This window comes from Lolium perenne, chromosome 2 (assembly GCF_019359855.2).
Source record: "Lolium perenne isolate Kyuss_39 chromosome 2, Kyuss_2.0, whole genome shotgun sequence".
Classification (NCBI taxonomy): domain Eukaryota; kingdom Viridiplantae; phylum Streptophyta; class Magnoliopsida; order Poales; family Poaceae; genus Lolium; species Lolium perenne.
Window position 1 is genome coordinate 54991936 of NC_067245.2, and position 12448 is coordinate 55004383.

Here is a 12448-nt window from a genome sequence, read left to right on the forward strand (position 1 = left end):
TAAGTCTCCTTTTTTTGGTCATATGTACGATGTTTTTCATCTCTAAAATAAAAACGATAACAAAATATCTAGGTGCGCCTCCCGGTCCAAACAAATCAAGGGGAAGACACTGCCTCATTTATGTCTGTTGGCCGATTAAAATAGACACATTTTATGTTTCAATTGTGTCAAACCGTTGGAGATGCCTTTACATAACAATTTTATCATAAGATAGCATGTCCATCAAAGCGACTGGCGTGTGCGACGAATTTACGTGTTAGTCCTACACATTTTGATATATAGTCTGGATATGTTGTATTGCGCCATAACTAAATAAACGTGTAACTGTCTCTGCTGGCCGACATTGGTACAAGCAACGTCGACATGCTTATATTCTACAATGCAAATCCTGGAGACAAGCTCACAATTCTGAAAGCTACGTCTGCCACGAGAAAAGACGGCATTTTCCTTCTCTCCTGGTACCGTTACACGTGTGGGCTGTATTCTTCTTCGTCACCAAAAGATAACCGAATGGACCAGAATCAGCTGTTGACGTCGCCCGCACGATTTGGTTGCAATTGTTAACGATCTTGAGATGCTTACTGCAACGCCGAAGCAAGGTTAAATTGACAGTATATCCAGAACTAGTTATTACGTGTACCTCCTGACAAAATAAATAGTGATATGGACACATCACTGAAGGAGTAGCTGCGCTAGATAACCTAAACTCTGTAAGACGGCGAAGGATCCTTGCAATCTGCTGCTGCCGTCATTGGTCACTCATCGAGGGATCCCAACCATTTTCACCCTTCGCATCAAAGCCTAGCTAGGTTAGGCTTGCGTACGTACTGAATTATTGGAGAAGTTTGTTGGTTGTAGAGCCAGCCTCGTAGGAAGAGTTGCTGATGGGAGACCATTAACGAAGTTAGACTACCCACCGTACCGAGAACTACTGAAAGAGAAATCAGTCTGATTCTTGGCAGTCTTTTTCTAGGACGCGACACAAGTCGGTACGAACAGTTAATTCGGTTAGCCTACTCCAGGGTCCAAAGGCTGTCAGGCATGGTCGACAGGTCAAGGACCTGTAACGGATGAAGGCCCACTGCTTTCAAGTGTTGCACTCCGTCAGCGAGCATGTCAACTCAGCAGATAGATAGATGCGATGCTCAACAAGGAAAATCTTAAGTCCATCAGGAGTAACCTTCCTTCTCATCATCGATGCATAACCAGGAAGAAGAAACATTAGTCATCCAAAGTAGCCTTTGGACGGCTTACTGGTTTGCTAAAAGAGTTAGCCGAAAATAAAACTAAACAAAAGAGAGTTGGCTGAATTGCAGCATATGTTCCCTATACAAAAAGATCCCGGAATTGGTCACTCACCTCCTTGCAAATTGCCGCTACACCCCAAAAGCATCCGTGTTTGGGCTACATCAAAGATTGAGTTGGGCTCCATACTCCATAGCCTCAATTTCCAACAATGGCCAGTCACACCATTGAGAGTTAGAGCATCCCTAGTGGTTCCTCTAAAGGGTCATACTTTCCTCGTTTTGTTGAAATCATGCCATGTATCAAAACAATAGGGACAGGGGTAGTTGTATACCACCTACGAATAGGAAGATCCTGGGTTTTGTAATAAATCTAATTTCATCAATTCTAAGCACGGTAACGGCAGTGCTCCTATCCAACGGCTGGGGATCTGGGTTTTTTCATCCAAACACATTTAGATGGTCGTGAGGCCAAAAAAGGCTCCCAGCAACCTCTCTATCCCGTCCTCTAAATTTAGAGGAGCTCCAATATCCTTGCTCCATCCTCCAAATATAGAGGACGAAGCCACGACCATCGAAGCGAAATTGCTGCTCCGCGCTCTCCTTCCCGCGCGCATCTGGAGACGAGAAAAGGAGGCGGGAGCGTCTCCCGCGCGGTCGCCGTCGCCGTCGCTTCACTCGCCGCCCCCCAGGTACGAATTTTTTTGCCGTGGAAATAGTGAGATTGATCGGCGGCGCTGTGCGGTCGAAATCGCTGGGCGGCGGCCGAAATCGAGGGAGGGCGGCGCAGCTGGGCGGGGGCTGGGCGGGGGCGGCGGACGCGGTCTTGGTCCTCCATTCGCGCTTCCTTGGACGCAGACGGGGCCAGTCTCAGTTTCTGTCCAAACTGAAACATGTTTTGCTAATACCGTATGTGCTATTTTCCTTTAGAAATTATTGTTTGCATAAATATTGTTGCTTTTGGAGGCTGTTGTTTGTAGACTAAATTTTTGAATAAATCATGTTGTTTTGCTAGATAAATGGACAACTCACAGATGGATGACATTGGATTTTTAGACATGTTGAATGGGGGATCAGGTGAAGTGAATTGGAGTGGCACACAATATTCTAGCCCAATCGGTGAACAAGAGAAGATGTCAACTCCAGATATTACGGCATCTCTTGCTCGGTCAATTGTCTGACGCCCATGCTTGGAACCGCCATGGCGTCGAGCGTTCCTCTTCTCTTTCTCCTCACGCTCTCCAAATGCTGCAAGAATGAGTTCGTCGTCATCAGATGAAGACGACGACGAATTCATGAGCATATCCAACGAGGAAAATTCTACATTCATCAATTTTCTGTATTGGACAGATGAATTCAAGAGAGAGATGAGAGAAGGCGAAGCGAGGAGTGTTGGATGAGAGGTGGGAGGGGTGATATATATGGACCGGGGAATATAGCCGTTGAAAATATAGCCGTTTGAAATATTACTAAACTATATGAGAGAGAATTTAGACATCCTAGATATAAACGTTCCACTGAAAAACTGAGATCATCTAAAAAGAAATCTTTATAGATGGTCATCTATATGGAGATATAGAGGACCTCATTTAGAGAAACCACTAGAGATGCTCTTAGTATTCTAAATTGTCTGATGAATCAAGGCCGTACCAATAAGCATGCCCTTCTAGTGATCGTCCTTGACAAAATAAAAAAGGAAGCTCGCTTTTGGGTCATCTCGGGTGCTAAGAAGGTGAGCGAAATAATTTCTAGAGAGTAGAAGCCGGATGTAATTTTATTTTATTCCCTTAGATCCATATTACTTGATTGTATGTATCTAGAACTAAAATATATCTACATACATTTATATTAACGTCAAGTAATATGAATAGGAGGTAGTAACATTTTTTTTTATCAAACTTCTCCGTCATTAATAGAATGGGGAAAGCTTTTGCACTCCTTTTAAAGAAGAGAGAGAAGATATCAATATGTTTATTCGTGCAGCTAAAATCAACAAATTACTCAAACACACCATAAAATTGTCATAATCACTATTGAGATATGTGCCGAATATGTGTACGAATAGTGCTATGATAGGACTTACGTGTTGGAGTCAAACTCTAACCTAGCCTAATATATAAAGGCACCAGGAGTAGCTAAAATAGACTAGATGCAAGTTGTAGATTAGACACAAAATTGATTTTTCGGGGACGCTCTAGCGTGCGTGGTAGGGGCGCTGGACCGGCGTGGCATTGTAGATCTGATGTGTATGTACACCTCGACCGGCTTATCGTCAACGGTACCGTGATAGTACCTGGGGAAGAGCGCCCATAAAGCATGCCCCGCAGATGTAGGCGTTCTGTTATCGCCAGATTTTAACCAAGTCAGCAAGTGGGCCGCGATTGAGATGGGCTTAGAAGATGTACACGTAGAATATTTCTAAATCGGCCTTGTACAAGAGTTTGGGCTAGATTGCCCGAGTATCTGTAAATTATGGTAGGATACGTGTCGGTTAGAATTAAGAGATAGAGTTTAGCTCGTACGCAGTTGGGTTTATTCCCACGTTAGAAAGTCTACGGACTATAAATATGTATCTATGGTTATTGAGAAAGGAGGACGATCACGTTCACAACAAACCAATCTAGGCGCATCGCCACCCCTTGTTTCGAGGGTTTCTTCCGGGTAAGCGCCATGCTGCCTAGATCGCATCTTGCGATCTAAGCAGCATCAAGTTTATTCGTTGTTTATGTGTTGCTCGTACTGAAGCCTTGTTGATGGCGATCAACGCCGTTATCATAGATATGTTAGGGTTAGCATCGATACTTTCTTGATGTATTCGCTTAGTTATGCTACCCCTAGATATCTAGCTGCCCTTGCACTTATCTTAGGTGTAAGGGCAGCACCTTGCTTAGTCTTTATTTAGTAGATTCGATCCGTTATGGTTGTTCCTTGTTCTTCAAGGATTAGTTTGATATCCATATAGTTAGGCCTTGCAAACGGGTTGAATGATCCAGTAGTGCGTAAGGTGTAGTTTGCTGGTCCTAGAGGGGATGTTCCGGGAATCAACTCTACGTTGGTTTTTAGGCCTTGTCTAGGGCTGGTTTTCTATTATCTTTCGTGTCTGCCAGGCTCAACTACGTGTAGGACGTTCCGGTTATGTGGTGAAAACCCTAAATCGTCGTAGATCGTTTTAACTTAGTATTGATCAAGCAGGACCACCATATTATCGTAGATCCAATACGAATCATGGGTGGATCGGCTCCTTGAGCCGATTCACAGGATAACCTGAGAGCCGATCGAGGCTCGTATTTAATGTTTACGTGTATGCCATGTAGGAAACTAGTCGAAGCAATCCATCACCTTCCTGACCAGGTATAGGTCAGGTGGCACGCCCTTGCACCAGCTTGGACGTGTGTCGGAGCATTGCGGGCTGTCGCCCGAGGGACCAGGACCCACCAGCAGTCCTGGGAGCCTCCCGGCTCTCCGTGTTGCCCGTCGCTGCTCGCCGGTGGGTTTTGGCAGGCAACACATTCTGGCACGCCCGGTGGGACTTTTTACAGCAACTACGTCAACATCTGCAGCTGAGATGGCGGACGCACCAGTCACATACGAAGATCTGACTGAGGAGCATAAGAAGAAGTCTAATGAGATTAAAGCTCTCTTCGAAGCCGACCTCATCGGCTCTTTTGAGAGGACCCGTACACATGGTATTAGATGGAAAGGGTTCTCACCCGAAGGCGCTCTCGATGAAGTGGATCTGTCTACCTCTTCAGAAGAACGCACCAGAGCTCTGCGCCAGGAAATTAACTACATGGTAGCTCATTCGCTACACCGTCATTCTGAGAGCCTGGTGAACGCTTTCGAGCGCGTTGCGGTTCGCGTGGTTCAGGAGATCATGAAGCATCAGTACTCCCCGTCAGGACCTACCCTAGGGACTCACCAGTGAGAAATACCGTTCCAGACCAGACCGCAGCTGCCTTTCTCGCTAGCAGCTCCAGAGCCGCCGGGTTCACCGGCGTACGTCGTCTACAAGATTGGAGGCGATGCTGGCGACTACCAGTTCCTGCATGAACCGCCTAAGGAAATCCCGCATGGATACATGTGCACGTACGTGCCGGACTGCAATAACTTGGCGCGCACGAACCAGATTACAGCAGGAGGGATTTCTGGAGCAGCAGGAGGGATTTCTGGAGTGGATGCCGATAAACAGGCGTGGCTAGCTAAATATGCCACCGCAACGAGTCATCAAAGCTCGGCCCCTTCAACTCATACAGTGGACCAAATCAGTGCAATCTTGAGAGACCAGTTCGGCATGGTGCCAAAAAGGAGGGCAATCGGCTATTCTAAGCCGTACCCCAACGAATATGATTTGATTCCACTGCCGCCCAAGTATCGGCTCCCTGAGTTCTCAAAGTTTAGTGGGTCAGAAGGCTCTAGTTCAATTGAGCATGTGAGCCAATATTTGGCACAGTTGGGCATGATTTCAGCATCAGACCCGTTACGTGTGAGGTTTTTTGCGCAGTCTCTCACAGGGCCAGCTTTTGGGTGGTACACCTCGTTGCCACCAGACTCAGTGCGGACGTGGAAGCAGATGGAAGAGCAGTTCCACATGCAATATCACTCAGAAGCTACCGAGGCTGGCATTGCCGATCTGGCACAAGTGCGACAGAAGCGTGGAGAAACGGTGTCGGAATACATTCAGCATTTCAGGGCTGTCAGGAACCGATGTTATTCGGCTCGATTGGGTGAGAAAGAAGCAGTCGATCTGGCAGTGTTGGGCCTCGCGGCGCCGATCAAGGATATGGCTTTCCAAGCAGAATACAATTCACTGGCGCACATGGTTCAGAAACTATCATTGTATGAGCAGCGCCACCCAGAGCTGTACCAAGACAAGTTCAAACGTCCGATAGGCCTGATCGAGACAGAAGAAGTTGTAGACTCCGCAGACGACCAGGAAGTAGCTGTGGCTGAATGGGCTCGGGGGGCAAATCTCGTGTCCTGCAAATGGGTGAAACCACAAGGGCCTGCAAAAGGGTTTGACTTCGACGTAAGCAAGGCTGAGCAGATATTTGATTTATTGCTTAAGGAGAAACAGCTGAAGTTACCCGAAGGCCATAAAATCCCTACGGTGCAAGAGCTGAATGGAAGACCCTACTGCAAGTGGCATAACTCGTTCACCCATATCACCAACGACTACAAAGTGTTGCGTCAGCGGATCCAAATGGCGATAGAACAGGGCCGTCTGATTTTCGGTCAGTACGCCATGAAAGTGGACACGCAACTGTTTCCTGCCGTCAACATGGTGGAGTGCAGTCACTCCGTGAGGCGCCAGCCAGATTTCTCGTTCAGTATTAACATGGCAGGGCCTGTATACCACCCTGGTAAGGACAAAGAAGAGAGCAGTCGTTCTCGTGGCAAGGAAAAGGAGGAGACCGGCCCACGCGACCGGCCCCGATATGATGACAGACGGTACATCACAGAGGAGCAGGTGAGAAACGTGCGGTACCAGCGACCGCTCTCCGAGCATCTCCTTAACAAGTATGAGCGTCAGTACGACCAGCGCCGGCGAGACAACGTAGACGACGAAAGATATCGTCGGTCTAGGGTAGACAACAGAAAGTATCGTCGGTATGATAAAGACGACGAAGGATATGAGCGCCGCGCTAAAGGAAAATCAAGAGAGCAGGAGGACATGGACAGACACTGGGATTGTCCCTTCTTTAAGCATTGCTGGGATTCAGGAATGAGCCGATTGCCTACAGTCGACAACTGCCCGGAATGTAGACAGAAGAAGAAGGACACAGGTGACGTGTCAGTGTTCAAACGTCTAGGGCCTCTCCCATCTCGGAACAAGCAAGCTGAGTCCTCTCGGGTGGAAGATCTCGAGGAGTTAGAAGATGAAGATGAAGAAGAAGAAGATAGATACCACCGGCCAAGGTGGTGCCCTGATGGACTCAGTCACTCTCAAAAGCGTAGGGTTCAGCAACTACGTAGCTTGGAGGAAGCCGAGAGGCAATACCTGCACACGTTGAGGAAAGCGCGGCCCGATCTGGCCGTGAAAATTCAGCAAACTTTGGACGAGGACGGTCATCCACAGAAGAAAGAATGGCGCCCCAAACAAAAGAAAGCCGACGATAAGGCATCGGCTGGCACAAACATGGTGTTCATACTTCTGTCGGAGTTTTGTGCTCCAAGAACGGAAGAAGCACCTGTAGCACAGTTTGACTGCGGCCCACGGCCAGTTATCTTTGAAAAGCCACGAGAGAAGAGCTACAAACATCTGAAGGCCATGTACTTAAGAGGTTATATCAACGGGCAGCCTGTGAACAAGATGTTGGTTGACACGGGAGCGGCAGTCAATATAATGTCGTACTCCATGCTACGACGTCTGGGACGCTCTAGCGCGGATCTGATCAAGACCAACGTCATACTAAGCGACTTCAACGGCCAAGCATCAGAAGCGCAAGGCGTTCTGAGCGTGGATCTAACCGTAGGCCGAAAAACCATCCCTACGTCATTCTTCATCGTCGACAGCAAAAGCACCTACGCTGTCCTGCTAGGGAGGGATTGGATTCACGCCAACTGCTGCATTCCATCCACAATGCACCAATGCTTGATACAGTGGGATGAAGATGAAGTAGAGGTCGTCCATGCAGATGACTCGGTCGAGATCTCAACAGCCGGCATGAACATTTGGGAAGCGGAAGACCAAGAGCCACTCTCTGGAGTCAGTTTGGACGGCTGTGAGCGCATCGAAGTTACAAAAAAACGGGGTGAGGCTGGTCTTATCCACCGGCCTGACAGAGTAGAAAAAGCAAAGTCAATAGACGTACGTGGCAAGGCCGATCCCTGCGATCGGCCCCAAAAAATAAAAAGGAATGATCTCAACTCAAGCATGTCACGTAGTCGTAGTAACGGGACTCCTTCCCGTAGTAGAGCATGACCAAGTTGTAAACCTTCATTGAGCAATGCAATCAAAATGGGGGCCGATTCCAGCAATCGGCCCATATTATCCTCGCCATACGTTTTGCCTTTGTTTAACATCGATCTAGCAGGCGACGGAAAGCTAGGGTATGGGTTTACATCGGCTGATGAGCTAGAAGAGGTTGACATTGGTCCTGGGGATAAGCCACGACCAACTTTTATCAGCAAAAAGTTAGATCCGCATTTGAGGAGCCTGATGATAGCTCTGTTGAAAGAATACCCAGATTGCTTTGCATGGGATTACACAGAAATGCCTGGGTTAGACAGGAGCATCATTGAGCATCGGCTCCCTCTCAAGAAAGGATTTCGGCCGTTCCAGCAACGTGCACGTCAGATGAAGGCCGATATTCTAGAAGAAGTCAAGAAAGAGATCGAGAAGATGTTGGACGCCGGGTTCATCAGGCCATGCAGGTACGCTGAGTGGATTTCTAGTATCGTACCTGTGCAGAAAAAGGACGGCCGATGGCGTGTCGCCATAGATTTTCAAGACCTCAACAGAGCTACTCCAAAGGATGAGTATCCAATGCCGGTAGCAGAGACATTGATCACTGCAGCTGCTGGTCATAAGGTGTTAAGTTTCATGGATGGCAATGCCGGCTACAACCAAATTTTCATGGCTCCAGAAGATATACACAAGACTGCATTCAGAGTACCAGGTTCAGTGGGCTTGTTTGAATATGTAGTCACGACTTTTGGACTGAAGAATGCCGGTGCAACGTACCAAAGAGCCATGAATTACATCTTTCATGATCTGATCGGCAAGTTGGTGGAAATTTACATCGATGACGTGGTGGTCAAGTCTGTCTCCGTAGAAGGACACTTGGAGGATTTGCGACGCATCCTGGACCGAACTAGAAAATTCGGGCTAAGAATGAATCCAAAGAAGTGTGCTTTTGGTGTAACTGCCGGTCAGTTCTTGGGGTTCTTGGTTCATGAGCGCGGAATTGAGATCGGCCTGAAAAGTCAGGAGGCAGTGCAAACAATGCAGCCACCCACCACGAAGAAAGAGCTACAGTCTCTCATCGTCAAAATCAACTTCGTCAGACGGTTCATTTCCAATCTGTCAGGACGAATCGAGCCGTTCATGGGACTGGTGAAAATTAAATCTGATGACGAGTTTCACTGGGGGGCAGAGCAACAGCGGGCGTTTGACGAGATCAAAGAATATCTGACGAAGCCACCTGTGTTGGTTCCGCCCCAGCAAGACAGACCATTCTATATATACTTGTCCGTGGCGGACACTTTCATCGCCTCAGTGGTGGTGCAACTGTATGATGGTCTGGAGAGAGTTGCTTTCTACCTCAGCAGGAGGATGCTGGATGCAGAGACTAGGTACCCTGAGATCGAGAAGTTGTGCCTCTGCCTATTCTTTACCTGCACCAAGCTTCGTCACGTCTTGCTGTCAGCAGAAATTGTCATCATATGCAAGTCAAATGTCGTCAAACATATGTTGTCGGCTCCTGTGCTGAAAGGCCGACTCGGTAAGTGGATGTTTGCATTATCGGAGTTTGATCTCCGGTATCAGCCTGCGAAAGCAGTCAAGGGACAAGCGTTGGCCGATCTTATTGCTGAACGAATCAACACTGATATAGCAGCAGTATCTGTACGTGCATGGGCCATGTTCTTTGATGGATCGGCTTGTGATGATGGTTGCGGCATCGGCATTCTACTCGTGTCGCCTCGGGGGGCAACATATTCCTTCTCCATCAGGCTATCTACCCCTTGCACCAACAATGTCGCCGAGTATGAAGCAATACGCAAGGGAATGGAGTTGCTTATAGAAGCCGGGGCAGAAGCAGTGGAACTTTTTGGAGACTCTAAATTGGTGATTTTCCAACTCACGGAGGACTACAAGTGTGAGAGCGAGTCGCTCTTCCCATTATGGATGCAATGCTGTGAGCTGATGGCACAGTTTAGGTACATAAACTTCAATTGGATCCCAAGGTCGCAAAATACCGAGGCCAACGATCTCGCACAGATGGCATCAGGCTACAAGGACGTAACAGATGGAGCTGATGTTCAGGTACAGTTCTTGGAGCAGGATGACTGGAGAGCCGATATCTTCAATTACTTGAAAGATCCGGCTCGGGGGGCACCTAAACGGGTAAGATATAAGGCCATGAAATATGTCCTTATAGGAGATGACATGTTCTACAGGACTTTGAAGGGGTTACTTCTCAAGTGCCTGGGACCAGCCGAGTCGAATCGGCTCTTACACGAGGTACACGAAAGGGCCTGTGGAACCCACCAATCGGCTCATAAGATGAAGTGGCTGATCAGGCGATCAGGGTTTTACTGGCCCACCATGCTTGAGTACTGCTTTAGGTACTATAAAGGGTGTCAAGCGTGTCAAATGTTTGGGAAAATTCAGATGGTGCCCGCATCAGCAATGAACCCAATCATCAAGCCGTGGCAATTTCGAGGTTGGGGCATGGATATGATCGGCAAAATCAATCCGCCATCGAGCAAAGGCCACGAGTGGATCTTGGCCATTACAGATTATTTCACTAAATGGGTGGAGGCCGTCCCTATGAAGTCAGTAGCGTCGAAAGATGTTATCAATTTTGTTAAAGAACATGTCATTCATAGATTCGGGATTCCTCAGACTATCACGACCGATGGAGGTTCGGTCTTCATTTCTAAAGAGTTCAGAAAGTTCTGCGACGACATGGAAATTAAGTTGATCCGATCGTCTCCATACTATGCTCAAGCAAATGGGCAAGCTGAAGAGTCCAACCAGAGCCTTATCAAGCTGATTAAGAGAAAAGTTGACGAGCACCCTAGACGTTGGCATGAGGTATTGTCAGAAGCTTTGTGGGCTTATCGCATGTCATGTCATGGAGCTATAAAAACCTCGCCATACCATCTGGTCTATGGACAAGAAGCCGTATTGCCTTGGGAAATTACGGCTGGATCGAGACGTGTTACGTTTCAGAATGATCTAACAACTGAAGAATATGCAGCCCTGATGAGTGATAGTATTGAGGATCTAACGGAACTTAGACTTTGGTCGTTGGAGAAGATTAAAGAGAACAAAGCCAAGGTAGCTCGCGCATACAATAAGAAGGTGAGACCAAAGGAGTTTCAAGTTGGTGATCTAGTATGGGAAGCTGTAGTGCCATTAGGAATTAAGGATAAAGTGTATGGTAAATGGTCTCCTAATTGGCACGGACCGTACAGAGTCAACCAAGTTTTGAAGGGTAATGCATACATGCTCGAGCAGCTGGACGGTGTTAAATTCCCAGTAGCTATCAATGGTCAACATCTCAAGAAATATTTCCCAAGCATGTGGGATGACGGACAGTGAAATATGGGGGCCGATGCATAAAATCGGCCAGTAAAAAAAACAAAATGTACATACAAATCACAGCCGATGCACAGACATCGACTTTAGAAAAATACACAAAGCAATAGGACACAAGTACAGCCGATGCACAGACATCGACTTCAGACTAGAAAGCCGATGCACAGGCATCGACTCTAGAGGTACAAGCTCAATTGAGCAGTTATCAGATTACATAGAGAGGCTCTACTAAAGGAATGCCTCGAGGGCATGGAGGGCGTCAGCACGCACACGATCCACCTCGGCGATCTCAGCCTCATCATCTTCGTCCTTGCCTGTCACCAGCTGTCTGTTCAGGGCACGTATGTCGGCCAGATCAGTCTTCACTTCAGCTTTGAGGCCTGCTGCTTCCTCTTGAGAGTGTGTAATAAGGGCTTCCTTATCATGGATGAGCTGTTTGGTTGCCCGGACCCTCTCTTCAAGGTCCTCCAATTCCTTTCGCAAGGCTTCAAGTTCAGCAGTGCTGACAGAGGTGTCAGTCTTGGCGTCCAAGGCTGCCTTTTTCTCATTAAGCCGCTGACATTTGTCTGCAATATCGGCTTTCAACGGAAGCTGTGCGTGGCGTAGGTCGATTCTCTGACGGGCCAACTTCACCCTTGACCTGAAGGCAGACAGAGTCACAACTGGCCAGAGTTTCACCTGCAGCGTCACCGGGAGATGGGGCTGGATGTCTTCAAGGATGCTCTTCACTTCCTCGGGGTTTTCAACCAATGTCTCAATTGAGGAGGAGAGCAGGGCCTTGAGACGCTGGAGTTGACCATGGGTAGCGCTGGGTCCTGGCTCCTCACTTGCCCTAGAAGTTGCTGGTTCGATGGATTCAGGGTCGAACGTTAGCAAGCTTGAGAGGTCATAACCCTGACAAACAACAAGAACAGCGTCAGTATGCAGCAAAAGAGAG